This window comes from Ambystoma mexicanum, chromosome 6q (genome assembly GCF_040938575.1).
Source record: "Ambystoma mexicanum isolate Mex_15411 chromosome 6q, UKY_AmexF1_1, whole genome shotgun sequence".
Classification (NCBI taxonomy): Eukaryota; Metazoa; Chordata; class Amphibia; order Caudata; family Ambystomatidae; genus Ambystoma; species Ambystoma mexicanum.
In genome coordinates this window covers 754,698,081-754,712,031 of record NC_090937.1, presented here as the reverse complement: position 1 = coordinate 754,712,031, position 13,951 = coordinate 754,698,081, and positions in this window count along the sequence as shown.

Below are 13,951 nucleotides of genomic sequence, written 5' to 3'. Positions count from 1 at the left end.
GGGCACCAGTGCCACTTCCTCAGTGCCCATGCCCGAAAGGGCATCTGCTTTGCCATTCTTAACCCCAGGTCGATACGTGATTACAAAATCGTACTCTGCAAAAAAAGAACCCATCGTAGCTGCCGGGAGGACTGAGCTTTCGAATCCTTCAAATATTGGAGATTTCGGTGATCAGTTATCACTCTGATGGTATGCCTGGCCCCCAATAGGTAATGTCGCCAAGCCTTGAAATTGGCCTTAATGGCCAGCAGCTCTTTATATCGGTGATGGCATAGTTGAACTCCGGCGACGTGAACTTCCGTGACCAAAAGGCCACTGGATGCAGTTGACCTGTGAGCGGGTCCTTCTGCGACAGCACTGCTCCCATCGCCATGCTGGACGCGTCTGTTTCCACAATATAGGGAATGTCTGGACGTGGATGCCGCAAGATCGGGGCTGAGGTAAACTTCACTTTGAGTTCCTGGAACGCCTTCTCCCCCTCCTCTGTCCAGCAAAAAGTCTTGTTACACTTCCGTAAGAGCGAAGTAATTGGGTGCACAATTTGGGAGAACCTGGGAATGAAGCAGCGGTAGAAGTTTGCGAAACCCAGCATACTCTGGACCCCCTTGAAGGAACTTGGTGCTGGCCAGTTGAGTACCGCATCAACTTTATGAGCGTCCATGCGTATTCCCTTGGGTGAAAGGACAAAACCCAGAAACTCCACCTCCGTGACATGGAATGAGCATTTCTCCAGCTTGGCGTAGAGGTAGTGTTGTCAAAGCTTGGTCAGGACGGCCCGTACATGCCCTACATGTTCTTGCTCAGATGTCGAGTACACTAGGATGCCATCAATGTACACTAGAGCGCAGACATCTATGAGTTCCCTAAGCACATCATTCATGAAGTATTGGAATGCGGCTGGGGCATTACACAGTCCGAACGGCATTACTTGGTATTTGTATAGACCGTACTTGGTGCGGAATGCCGTCTGCCACTCGTCGCCTTCTTTAATGCGCACTAGGTGGTGGGCCCCTCTGAGATCCAGTTTAGTATCAATCAGGGCTTCTTTGACCTGGTCTAGCAGCTCTGGGATCAGCGGCAGAGGATAACGTTTTTTGATGGTAATCTGGTTCAGGGCATGGTAATCAATGTATGTTCGCAAATCCCCTTCTTTTTTCGGTATGAAGAATAACGGGGCCACGGCCGATGACTTAGAGGGGCGGATGAAACCGTTGGCCAGGTATTGCTTTTCAGGTTTTCAGGTGTTGGTTTTCTGGTTCTGTGAGTGCATAGATACGTCCACATGGAATCCGGGCTCCAGGCAACAGATCGAACTGGCAGTCGTAGGGTCTGTGAGGGGGGAGAGTATTTGCTTGCTCTTTCTGGAAAACGTCCCAAAAGTCTAGTTAGGGTGCGGGCAACGTGGCATACCCATCCAGGACTCTCACCGCATCTTCACGCACTGGAGACCTGGCGTGCTTTCCTTTCTGACCCTTAGGGTAGCAAGAGTGCGTGCAGCTATGGGTGAAAACCAACTCACGGGCACGCCAGTTGATTTGCGGGTTGTGTGCGACTAGCCACGGCATTCCCAGGATTAGCCGGAACTGAGGTGCTTTGATCAAATCTAAGGTGATGACTGCACAATGTCCATCCTCACACAAGAGGGTGAGTTCTGTGGTGCATTCAGACACGGGTCCCAAGGTGATCTCAGTGCCGTCAACGGTTGTGACCGTCTCAGCGGTTAACTTAGGGCAGAGTGGTAGCCCCATCTTTGCTGCAATGTCCTGATCGATATAGTTCCCCACTGCCCCACTGTCAATATAGGCTTCTGTTGAATTCATGATCGATGGGTGCTGGTGAGTGATTAGGATTACAGGCAGAGCAAAATGGGAGGTCTGTAGACGAATTTCCTCGCTCGACAATTCGACCCCTACAATGGCTGGGCTTGGCAGTTTTCCGACTCCTCACCAGGATTCTCCTTGTCGGTAGCCCCAACGGTTCTTCTGGGCGGTTTGACAGGACACTCCTTTAGGAAGTGGACCGCCCTGCCACAATATAAGCACAACTGCAACTCTCTCCTTCTTTCCTGTTCGACTTTGGTTAAAGGAGGTCTGACTCCTCCTATCTCCATGGGTTCGATGGCACCTTCAGACCCCCGGGGAGTTTGGTCCTTGGGTCGCACTAACACTGGACGGCCATCTGGCTTGCGACGATTACTTTTTTGATCTTGCAGTCGTTGATCTAGTTGCACTACGAGGCTAATGAACTCAGCACAATCCCGGGGTGGATCCACCACTTGAGCTAACACATTATTCAACTCTCCTCACAGGCCCCGATGGAACAGGGTAGTCCGCTTGTCAATGGCCAATCAGCGTCTACCACCAGTCTATTGGAAGTGGCGATATATGTTAACAGGTCCTGGTTCCCTTGTCGGAGGGACAGAAGTTCGTTATCTAACGCCTGTCCATTGTGGCGTCGGGCGAAAAGCTTTTCCAGCTCCCGCTGAAACCCTCCAAAATCCTGCAATAGGGGATCATCCCGACTGATGAATGGCACCGATCAATCAACTGCACTCCCACTGAGGTAGGAAAGAACGAAGGCCACCCGTGACTGGTCGGTTGGGAATGCCCCGGGCATGCACAGAAAATGAAGGTGACAGTGGCTCATAAAGGTCGCATACTGTCGGGGATCACCCGAGAACCGCTCCGGAGGGGCTAGAGGCGAAGTTCCATGTAGATTGATCTGGACTGGATTGCTCATTGTCGTTGATGTCGAGGGGGTGACCCCAGGCAACGGGACTTGCCCGGCTTGTGATTGAAGAAGTTGCCTACTAAGGTCTTCCGTCCTTTCCTTGGTCACAATTAGCTCTCTCCTCAAGGCATTGGTTTCCTGCCGCGACGAGTGGACCTTTGCGTGCAACTGTCCCAGTAATTGGGCCAATTGATCTGTCTCTGAGGTTTCCATACCGGATGCCCAGGTGGATTATTAAGTACGGCTTTGCGTTCTGTAACGCTCACCTTGTATCCACAGGGACGCCTCTGGACTGGTCCGGGACACCTCTGGGCTCTCTGCAACTCCCTTGAACCTCGTTCTGGCTGGGATCAGTTCTAGAAAATGGGAGAGGGGTTTTAGCGACTTCTCCTTGTCTCCCCCGGCCCACCTCCCAGTCTTCCCTTCCGATTTCCCCTTGGGACTCCGCTCACCTTGATTTTCGTAATGCCGCACTCTCCGTTCTGCTGTGCCAGGCAGGGGCTCGTCGTTGTAGACTTGATCCGCCGAGTTACTTCACTGGCGTTCGCCTGGAGTCCAGACCAGCTGCAACTCCTCCTTTCAGGTAAGTCTTTACTGTTTCTTTTGAATAAAGTCTATGTTGATAAATGTCTCAGTAACCTTCTTCTTTTGTCTTGCAGAGATTGATGGAGAATGCTGAGGCCGACTACTGAGTTCGCGAAGGTAAGGATGCGCTAGATGTGGCGCTGAAAGCGTCCTTGCAAGTGAGCTAACCTGTGCTTTGTTTCTTCTCAGGTTGGGGAGAATTCCTGGAAGCGACAGTGGATTGGAGGACTGTTCGCCAAAGGTGAAGTTCAGAGTGGCGGAGGCCTTCCAGGTGAGATGGTAAGTAGCTTCTAATTCTTGCCTATTAGTCCTGAATATTTAGCCGAGGACCAATGGAGAAATCCTCGAAGACTCCTATTGGATGAAGAACTGGAGCCGAGCAGGTAAGAAAAGCGATGTTCTTTCAGGTTATTCACCCGAGCAGGCCAGGATACAGAGCAGGACCCGGTGAACGTCACGCTGCAAAAGCAGAATAACGTGAAGCGCGTGCCTCGGGTCAGGCGTAGTTTAAATACCCAGCAGGTATCCCAGGTGCCTTAGGGGCAGACCCCGCCCTGAAGCTAGTCTGCTGTTGCAGTTCCCCGATAGTCCTCGTCGGGGCAGCCATGTTCCCCCATTGTCCATTGGAAACCATACCTGCCAAGTGTGCCTAGTGCTAACGGCGCCAGGATTGCGTCCAAGGCACCTGCAACGGGCTACTGTGGGCCTTTATGACCTTGGAACAGTACTGAAGTGGAGGCCATGGTGCCCAAGACCCACAGCCAGGGTTGGGGGTCATGACAGTCTGGTCTGACTGCCGCTTCAAGGGAGACCTGCTGCTTTTAATCAGGGACCTCCGAAAGCTCAATTAACCAGAGAGCCAATTTGATCCACAACAGAAAGGAAGATGGGTTGAACTTAGTAGTACATGTTGTCACCCCTTTACCTTTCCTGTTGCAAAGCACTCTGGTGAATGACCTAATGCACAACAGGAGATTGGTGAGGACCGCGGATTGGTTCCTTAAGGTAGGCTTAGCCTACACCAATCACCGGGGCCCATTTGGCTTTAAAAGAGGGTTGACCGCCTCTTTTGGCAGATCATCCGATGATTTTGAGAGGAGACAGAAGAAGAACTCATTTGGAATCTGACTGAAGGTACAGTCTGCCTTACAGCTTCCACCAGTGAAGAAAGGCCAGGATTTCCAAGAGAGAAGCAAGATCCCTCCCCTAAACATCTCCCAGGGAACACAGGGAGACACCAAACTCAGAGGATCCATCCAGTAGCTCCAGAACCAGTGCTCAGCCAGCAAACAGTGTGCCCCGCTAGGTTCTTCAAGCAAGCTTCCTAGGTGTTGAAGTGCCAGAGAGTCTCTGAACAAAGGACAAGGCCGTTGCTTGTAAACACTCTCCTTAGCTTTGGGCAGTCCGCCATAAAGGATGACACAAGCCCAGCAAAGAAGCTAGGAGGAGTGCCACAACAAGCATCAACCAACATCCATCTTTTAAGGACATTTTGGGGGCAGTTGAGTCCTCGAACTGCGACCGGCTGCACCACTGACTGTTGTCACCCTGCAGTCACCAAAGCCATCCGAGACACCTCAACCAGCGTTCCAGATCCACCAACCAGCACAGAGACAAGTATTCTTGACCCAGAGCCGCTGTGTAGGCCAGCCTTCAGCCCTCCATCCAGCCTTGCTTGCCGAACTGCCTGCCGCCTGATACCCGCAGCTGTCTCCCATCTGGAACTCTTTTGTAAGAGCTGCAAGCGTCCTGGAACCGACTCAACCCTGTCGAGCATCAAGAACATCCCAAGCAGTAAATTGTGGCTCTGTCCTCCTGGTCCTTTTCTGAAGGTCCCTAGTGACATTTACAACCCATTGGTCCCTTGTTGCTGAAACCAAATAACCTTGAACAGTCACAGCTGATTGCTTTACCGACTACCCTCCTGTCAGTATCAAGAGTGCATCCCTTTCATTCATGAAACTGTATTTTGTAGTGTGCTAAAACTGTCTGCTGTAATAATAAGTATTTTTGTACAACCTTGACTGGGCAGTCCCTTCTATCATTGGTTAATGGTTGTATTTTTGCTGTGTTGCAAATAACCAACGATTCAGGACCTTGCAGTGATAATGATAAGCCTGCCATTCCGCCCACGTTACCAAAATGGGACAAGGAGGTTTAAAATGTAATTGTATTTCCAATCTGTTTGGATCCCTTCTGGTATACTAGAGGTGTGGGGCAGATTGATGGTTTAGAAACCGATTTTCATCCTAGGGCCACTGGTGCCACAGAAGTTGAATCGTCACAGTAACACAAACCGTAGCAGTGTACAACATCAATACATTTCAGAAAAACATGAATAGACTATGACTTCAAAAATGCATGTGCTTTTTTTGAAATGGTGCTGTAAGAGTTCATTTTGGGATGATGATGATGGTTTATCAGAATTATTGAACACTCACATGTATGATAGCCTACAGAAGTTATCCACATCTGTAATAATGGAAAACCTATTATATCGGTCAAGTAGTACTTCTTATTCAAGAGATCAACCCAGAGGTTGCTTTTTGAATAACTTTCATAGGAGCAATTCGGAATTTGAGAAGAATGGTTATGGGCAGTTGAATAGTCAAATCTGGAGAGGACCAGAATCTGAGTGTAAAACCCAAGTGTCTAGTCCTTTGTATTGGAGTGAGGTATATGTCTCATTAGCAAGGGTTGAAAGCCAAAATCTGCATAGAAGTGGAGGGGTGATGAAGAACGTAATTCAATAATTTGGGGATTAAGATTAGGGCAGTGGTGTCACATTCATGAGTGTATACTGTTAAGGCATTTGTGTCTGGTAAATACTTTCTTCCTTCTACTCAGTCTGGCTTTCGTCCCCGCCACTCCACTGAAACAGCCCTGACTTGCGTGCTTAACTCTCTTCTTACAGCTCGTTATTCTAAGCACTCTTCTCTTCTTATTCTTCTTGACCTATCTGCCGCTTTTGACACTGTGGATCATTCTTTGCTTCTGGATTCTCTCTCCTCCTTTGCCTTTGTGGTTGTGTTCTATTGTGGTTTTCATCTTACTTATCCAACCGTACTTTTGCTGTCTCCTGGGGTGGTAACACATCTCCATCTTTTCCCCTTGATCATGGTGTTCCTCAAGGGTCAGTCCTTTTCCATTCTCCATATATACTTCTCTTCTTGCCCCTATAATTTCTTCTTTTGGACTATCACAACTTTTCTATGCTGATGATACTCAGCTCTTTCTATCCTTCTCATCTTTCATGCCCAATATTCATCATACTCTCTCAAGTTGCCTTTCTGCCATTAAATCCTGGATTTCATCTCATTTCCTTACTTTAAGTGCTGGAAAGACTGAAGTCTTGTTCTTTCCCGCTAACGCTCTCTCGCCACAGTCTCCTCCCTCTTCTATTTTCTTTCCTCCCTCTTGTTTATCTATCTCTCCCACTATCCCGTAATCTTGGTCTTTACTTCGATTTCATATCGCCCTTACATCTCACGCCTGTCGATTTCATCCCTACAATATTTGCAGAGTCCACCCCTTTCTCCCTTTTCATGCCACAAAACTTCTTATCTCTTCATTAATTTTCTCTTGATTATTCTATTGTTCTGTCACGCTCTTTTGTCTTCGTTGTTCACATCTCGTTCCCCTTAAATCAATCTACCATTCTTCTATTCGCTCACTCTGTCTTCTCTCTTATCAGGACTCAATCTCTTCTTCTCTTTCCTCACTCAGCTGGCTGTCTTTCTATTCTCATCTTAAATATAACTTTCTTTGCCTAGTTTTTAAATCCCTTTACGGACTTGCCCCTGACTATCTTGCATCTCTCCTTAAATGTTATTCTCCTTCTCATTCTCTCTGTTCTTCTGGTCTTTTTAGACTGAATGTTCCCCGTACCCACTGTGCTCAATCCCGCTTTTGTTCTTTTCAGCTCCTTGCTCCTCTTCATTGGAACTTGGTCCCTCTGTCTCTTCATTCAATTATGTCTTACTCTTTGTTCCGCTCCTCTCTAAAAACTCACCTGCTTCTGTCCTCTGATTGATTGCTACCGGCCGTATCTGAATCCTGATTTGCATTGCTGATTTTATGCCCCGTTTGTTTTTCTTATGTAAAGCGCTTTGGACAAAGGCGCTATATAAAGCACAATAAAAATACAAAAAAAATACAAATACATTTTCTTTTGATGGTCTCCTCATCTCTGCTTACAACTGTCCCATTCCTCCAATGGAATTTTGAAAATGTCCAATTAGAATTCAAGGGTCAGTCCATTCAAAAAAGCCAATTATGACTATTCTCTGGTTTAACTTATTCTGGTAAAAAGCTGAAAAATACAGGTGTGGTGTTTGCACTCTGCCTGTAAATGGTTCTAGTTACTCTTACTCTGCCATTGTGCTATTTTTGTGAGAAATAAAATTAATTTTGTTCATCATAACATGTATCCGGCCTGTCCCGGACACTTGTCTGTGCATGGAAGTGTCTGGTCAGGTAGGAGTGCACAATACTCACGTGTCGGATCTCTCGCCGTCCCTGTCATTGGCTGTTCTTCCATTGAGCTTGTTGTGGCACCTGGGTGAAAAAGCACACAAACAGTGATGAAAGTGTACGTTACTCACCCCTCCTTGGCTCTGCCACCTTCTGCTCCACCGCTGGTCCCCTTGGAAGGTCGTGGAACTTCTGCCGGCAGGCTCTGGTCAGCTTTTCTTCCTTCAATGCCCCTGGGTAGTTTCTGTAAGAAAAAGCACAAAGACCGGTAATGAAAGTGTACATGACTCACTCCTCACCGTCGCTGTCGTCTTTCAGCCCATCGATGATCTCGTAGTACCTCAGGAGGTTGTGGATCATCCATCGGCAGGATTCAGTCGAAGTATCCTTCTTCCCCATGAGCAAGCAGTTCCTAGAAAAGAGGAGCACATCTTTAATGCAGCACAGGAGTGTAGAGCAGGCCTGGAGTGTCGGTCCCTGGGAACAAACCACATAACACTGACTCGGCAGTGATGTGTGTTGTAGGGATCAGGTCCCCCAGCTCTGTGGACAGGTCCCTCTTCAGGTCCCTGGTGTATGTGCAGTCGCAGAAGAGGTGGTACTCCGTCACGTCTGCTATGCATTCCCTCGGGCAGTGCCTAAAGCAGTTCAGTCTTCTGGCATGCACGAAGGCTCGCAGCAGCAGCCCCCACCCTGGATGGCCATCCAGGCGATGTCTTTGTGCCTGTTTGTCAGCCTCTCTGATGCAATGTTCTCCAACACGTGCTCAGTGGTCGCCGAGGGCAGGGCGCTGATCTGCTCGCAAACGCCCCTCTCATGGATGCATGCGTGGATTGCCCCTGTCTTTCACTGGTCGGCACCTCCGCCTCCAGCTGGAAGTCTTTCACAAATTGCTCTGCTTCTGCATAATACCAAGGCACCGTCCAGTTGTATGGGATCCTGGTGTTCCACTCTGCCCACTTCAGTCTTCAACAGACCGGGAGGAGGAAGAAGCAGGCCATCAGGAATCTCACGTGACTCTCGTTGCTGCTCTTCAACATGATCCTCACAAAGTTGCAGGTGAAGAACCCTCTCAGGATGGTGGGGATGTCTGGCACTCCCTTCCCTCTTTTCTCATGCTCATCATTGTGTCCCTCTTCACTCGGTCGATCTTGGAGTTACAGATGAAGTAGAACACCATCCAGGTGATGGTCCTTGCTGTCCTATTCTGCACGTGCCAGACCTGCGCCACGTACTGCTGCACCGGTAGCATGCCATTCCTCGGGGTCGTGTCCTCTCCTCGAAGGTCAGCTTCCACAGGCTCCAGAGTCCTAGCTTCTGCTTGGCCTTTGCCACTGAATGATAAATGTTGCACCTATTTTATCCTCAAGTCCTAATTTTGATGCTGTCTGAATGAGCATAGATAGTTCATGGGTACAAACATTTTAACGTTAAGGTGAGTGTTCTGAAGAATTACAAAAGTATGAAGGCCAATTAGCTTTTGTACTTAGTGCTTCAAGCATACAACCCTTTTATCACAGACATATTTGGCAATTGTAAACATCCATGTTAATTCCTACGTTCCCAGAATGCTATTTGATTGTATGAGAAGAAGTCAGGCACCCTCATTAGTGTGATTTGTCTCCTTCTACTCAACTATAGTGGTGTACCAGATTGTCCATTTTACTATGATAACCTTTTATTATAAATAACATGCTGGGATTATTCTAGGTTTTGGTAATGTTATTTAATTATGGTTACAATATGTACTGCAAGTGATCATTAGAAACGCACATTGTAAAATCTTGAAACATAACCAGTTTACAAGAGAGTAAAATTAAATAATCTCCATTTACTAAACAGTTTCCTTTACTAAGTATACACACCAATCAGGCTCTCACAATATCCTTCTTTCTTGAATAGGGTCATGCTCAATTAAAAGCAATGATCTGTACCTTTGTGTGAGCACCAAAGCTTAATTACTAATAATTAACAAACAATAGAAAATACCAAACACAGTTTTATACACAGAAGACTGGAATCTGGTCCACTATAATCTCTGTCAGTACTCCAGCACCCGCCGTTCAGCCAATTCACGTACCCTTCAAATCCCTTGGTACAGTCAATACATGATCGGTGTGATGGTACCATTCTTTCAGGACACAGTTAATGACACTGTGGGCTTCATTACGAGTAGCCCGTTAAAAGCGGGTTCATTACCGGCATTCCGGAATGAGCGGGTCCGTGCTCGTATGAACCTGCTAATAGTGGGTGATTACGAGTGCGCGAGCACGCGCGTTCCCCCATGCCGGTAATGGCAATACCGCCATGCCGCTAAAGGCCCTCCACCCCCCCTATACCGGCATAGAGGGACCCGCCCATAGTGGTACCGCCTCATACCAACCCCTAAATACCGGCACGGTAATACCACCATGGTAATACCGTGTTCGCAAAAAACGGACCCGGAAATTACGTCATCGCGCAGGAACGGGAAATAGGCCGGAGGCCATCTTTAAAAACACAATCCATTGCCATCCTCCCCAATCACCAGTGCATTTGTGTTGTGCTGTGCCAGAAAATACTCAGGATGTCCAAGGCAACCAGGAAGATGACCCCCCGGAAGCGGAAACAGCGTTTCTCTGACGATGAGCTTAATATGCTGGCAGACACCCTGGCCCAGCATGCAGACATCATCAGGTCTAACGACATGAAGCATACTGCCCAGATGAAAAAGAAGCAAATCTGGCAGGAGGTTGCCCAGAGGGTGTCGGCTGTGGGAACCACCCCACGGATTGTGCGCGACTGTCGCAAGCGGTGGGACGACCTCCGCCTCAGGGTGAGGAACATCCTGGCAGTCAAAGGAGGGCCGCCATGGCGACAGGCGGGGGGGCCACACTCACCAGCGAAGCTGATGCCATGGGAGGAGACAGCCAGTTCATTCATAGATCCCGAGTCTATAGAGGGATTCGGAGAGATGGAGATGGGCGCCCCATCATCCCCAGAAGAAGGTGAGTGACCCAGCACATCCCTGTAGGGTAAACCATGATGTGGCACAAGTGACGTGGAAGTGAGACTAGGCAAGGCAATGCATGTCCCAGGCCCACATCAACATATCCAGTCAAGAATGCGTGCCACACCCTGCCACACTCAAATGCATGCTGAGTGCCAATCCCAATCCCAACACACGGGCAACATGACTCGACCGTGCCCATGTAACTCACCACACAGACACCATATCAATGCCATGCCATCAGCCATGCATCGATTGCCCACATGCCCCCTCAGAACACCAAATGCCACACCCCTGTAATAATTGGATGCATGAATGTATGAACATATTACAGCGCTATAGAATATCGCTGCCATGTGACACCATCACTGATGACCTGCATCTATTCTATCCCCCAGGCACCGATGAGGAAGATGGCAGGCAGGACAGGGGAGCAAGGGCATCTACATCACGGCAAGGGACAAGGGCCACCACCACCCCCACCCCCCAGCCCAAGAAAATGCCCAGACCAACAGGCAGTGTGCCAGACTGGGCAGAAACCCAGCAGGGAACACCTCACCTGCAGCCAGTGTGGGCCACACACATGGAGTCCAGCAGCAACCACCCACAACAGTGGGAGGTGTCTCTGTTCCTGCACCACCAACCACCACGGACGTTGCGGATGCTGATGTGGACAACGAGGGTGACACAGTCGTGTCCACCACACCCATCCCAAGCCCCATTACCACCCTCCCCCCCATACAGAGGCCGACAGCAGCGACGATCCCTGCCTCCACGACTCCGACCTCGGAGAGTCCGACATATGCTCCTTCGAGGAGGACAGTTCCCAGGACGTGGGACCCACGCAAGCACCATCCACCACCCTGGCTACCACCACCCTGGCTACCACCACCCCGGGTACGACCACCCCAGCCACCAGCACTCCCGCTACCAACAACTCTTTTGAGGCTCGCCTGTCGAGGGTGGAGGCATGACAGGAGTCGATGCTAGACCTACTCCGGCAACATATTGCCGATGGGAAGGACTCTATGAGGGCCATCGCTACAGCCATCGCTGCTAACACTGCTGCCGTTGAGGCGTCCACAACTGCCATGAGGCAGTGTCTGGGGGCAGTTACGCAAGCCCTGATGTCCAACCTGCCTCAAATGCAGCGCCCACACCTTGGAGCAGGCATGGGACCGGCCACTGACACGTCCACTGCTACGACCCCTTCGACCTCAGCCCCCTCAAGCCCCGTGCGGATGACCCGGAGGAGTGCACGGCGCTTGGACATGCCACCCCGGATCCCAAAAATGCAAAGAAGTAGAGTAGCCAGACAATGCCATTGGACAAATGGACGTTGGTCAAGGGAACAATCTTTGGTGTACATTTGGGGACATTTGGGGATTGTAGGGTGGGTGAGGGAGTTCACTGGGGTATTTTTGGGGTTTGTAGGGTGGGTGAGGGAGTTCACTGGGGTATTTTGAGGGAGTTCACTGGGGGTTGTGAGGGGAATGTTTACATTATTACGTGTCTGACAAATACACCCGTTGTGTGCAAGAAAATCAATGGCTGGACATACTTCATTTTGTGCATGTACATTTAATGTGTGATGGTGTACAGTGGCGAACTTTAAACAAAACAAGTGTGCATGTCCACATGCAGCCAGTGTGTCACTGGCACATGACTTTCATGGTCGCTGAGTTTCAGAAGTATTCGTGGATTAGTGCTTGGCGTACAGCATGGCCATCCCGTGCATCACGTACTGGCAGGGTGGCTCCTTCGCCTCCGTCTCCATCCCCTTCATCCTCACCCGGCCCATGCATGTCAATGTCGGGTGGCAGTGGTACATTCCTCCGGACGCACATGTTGTGCAGCATGACACAGGCCATGGTGATCTTTGCCACCTTCTCAGGTCTGTGTAGGAGTGCCCCACCAGACCTGCTGAGGCAGCGGAACCGCGCCTTCAACAGGCCAAAGGTCTGCTCAATCAAAAAACGGGTACGGGTGTGCACACAATTGTACTCCTCCTCATGGCTGTTCTGCGGGTTCCGCACAGGGGTGAGTAACCACGGCCTCAAGGGATATCCTCCATCACCTGCAAGCAGACACAAACAGGCGTGTGTCACTCTGAACTGCCACCTTCAGGGAGCACAGTCATGGCGGCAGCTATTTGGTGTGGGCATGCACATATCCCTGTACGCATGCAAAGATGTTACCTAGATGCAATCTATACTGTCATGAGGTGTGGTAGTCTGGATGGTGTTCAATAGATGATGCAGGGTGTAATCATGCATGCTGAGGCAGATGTGAAGTGCTATTGCAACAATGTTTAGCCCCCAATGCATGCTGTTCATTCTCCACTATGCATGGTCACACTGACCACATTGCCACAGTTGCCATCCTGTTCATTCATGCATTGCTTGCCATCACCATGGTGGCCTGGTTGTGCCTCTTACTTGTTGACATCGATATGCATTATTTGTGACATGTGGCCCAGTGATGTGTCATGTTCCGTTTGAATGGTTCAGGTCAGGAGTGTTTAAGTCTGCATGCATTCTCCAATCACCAGCTATTGCCACCCAGGTGCAGTATTCCCCCCCCCCTTTCCCACCCAGGTGCAGTATCCCCCCCCTTTCCCACCCAGGTGCAGTATCCCCCCTTATGCATCCCCACACATCAGTGCCCTGAAGCACTGCCATGGGACGGTTGTGCAACCAGCCAGGCACATGGTCCAGCATGTCGCTCCATGTGATGGGGTAGCGTGGAGTTACGCAGTACCATGGCATCATGTGTTGATCCAGGAAATCAGGCACAGCAATGTGTGATGATCTTGCTGGAGTCACATACCATTTGCACATTGATGGAGTGGTATTGCTTGCGATTGCGGTACACCGCCTCTATGGCATGGGGGACTACCAATTCCACATGGGTGCAGTCGAGTGCACCGACACAATTGGGCATGCCTGCCAGTGCATGGAAGCCTACTTTGGTGTCTGCTATCTCCTAGGCAGTCTGTGGTAGGGATATGTGGCTGCTTGCATGCTTCAGGAGGGCATCCAGCACTTGGTTCAACATGCGTGAAAATAGTGGCTGTGAAATGCCATGCAGCTGGCCCACTGTGTGCTGGTAGGTGCCTGTGTCCAGGAAGTGTAGCACAGACAGCACCTTTAGTAGTGGGGGGATGGCAGTGTG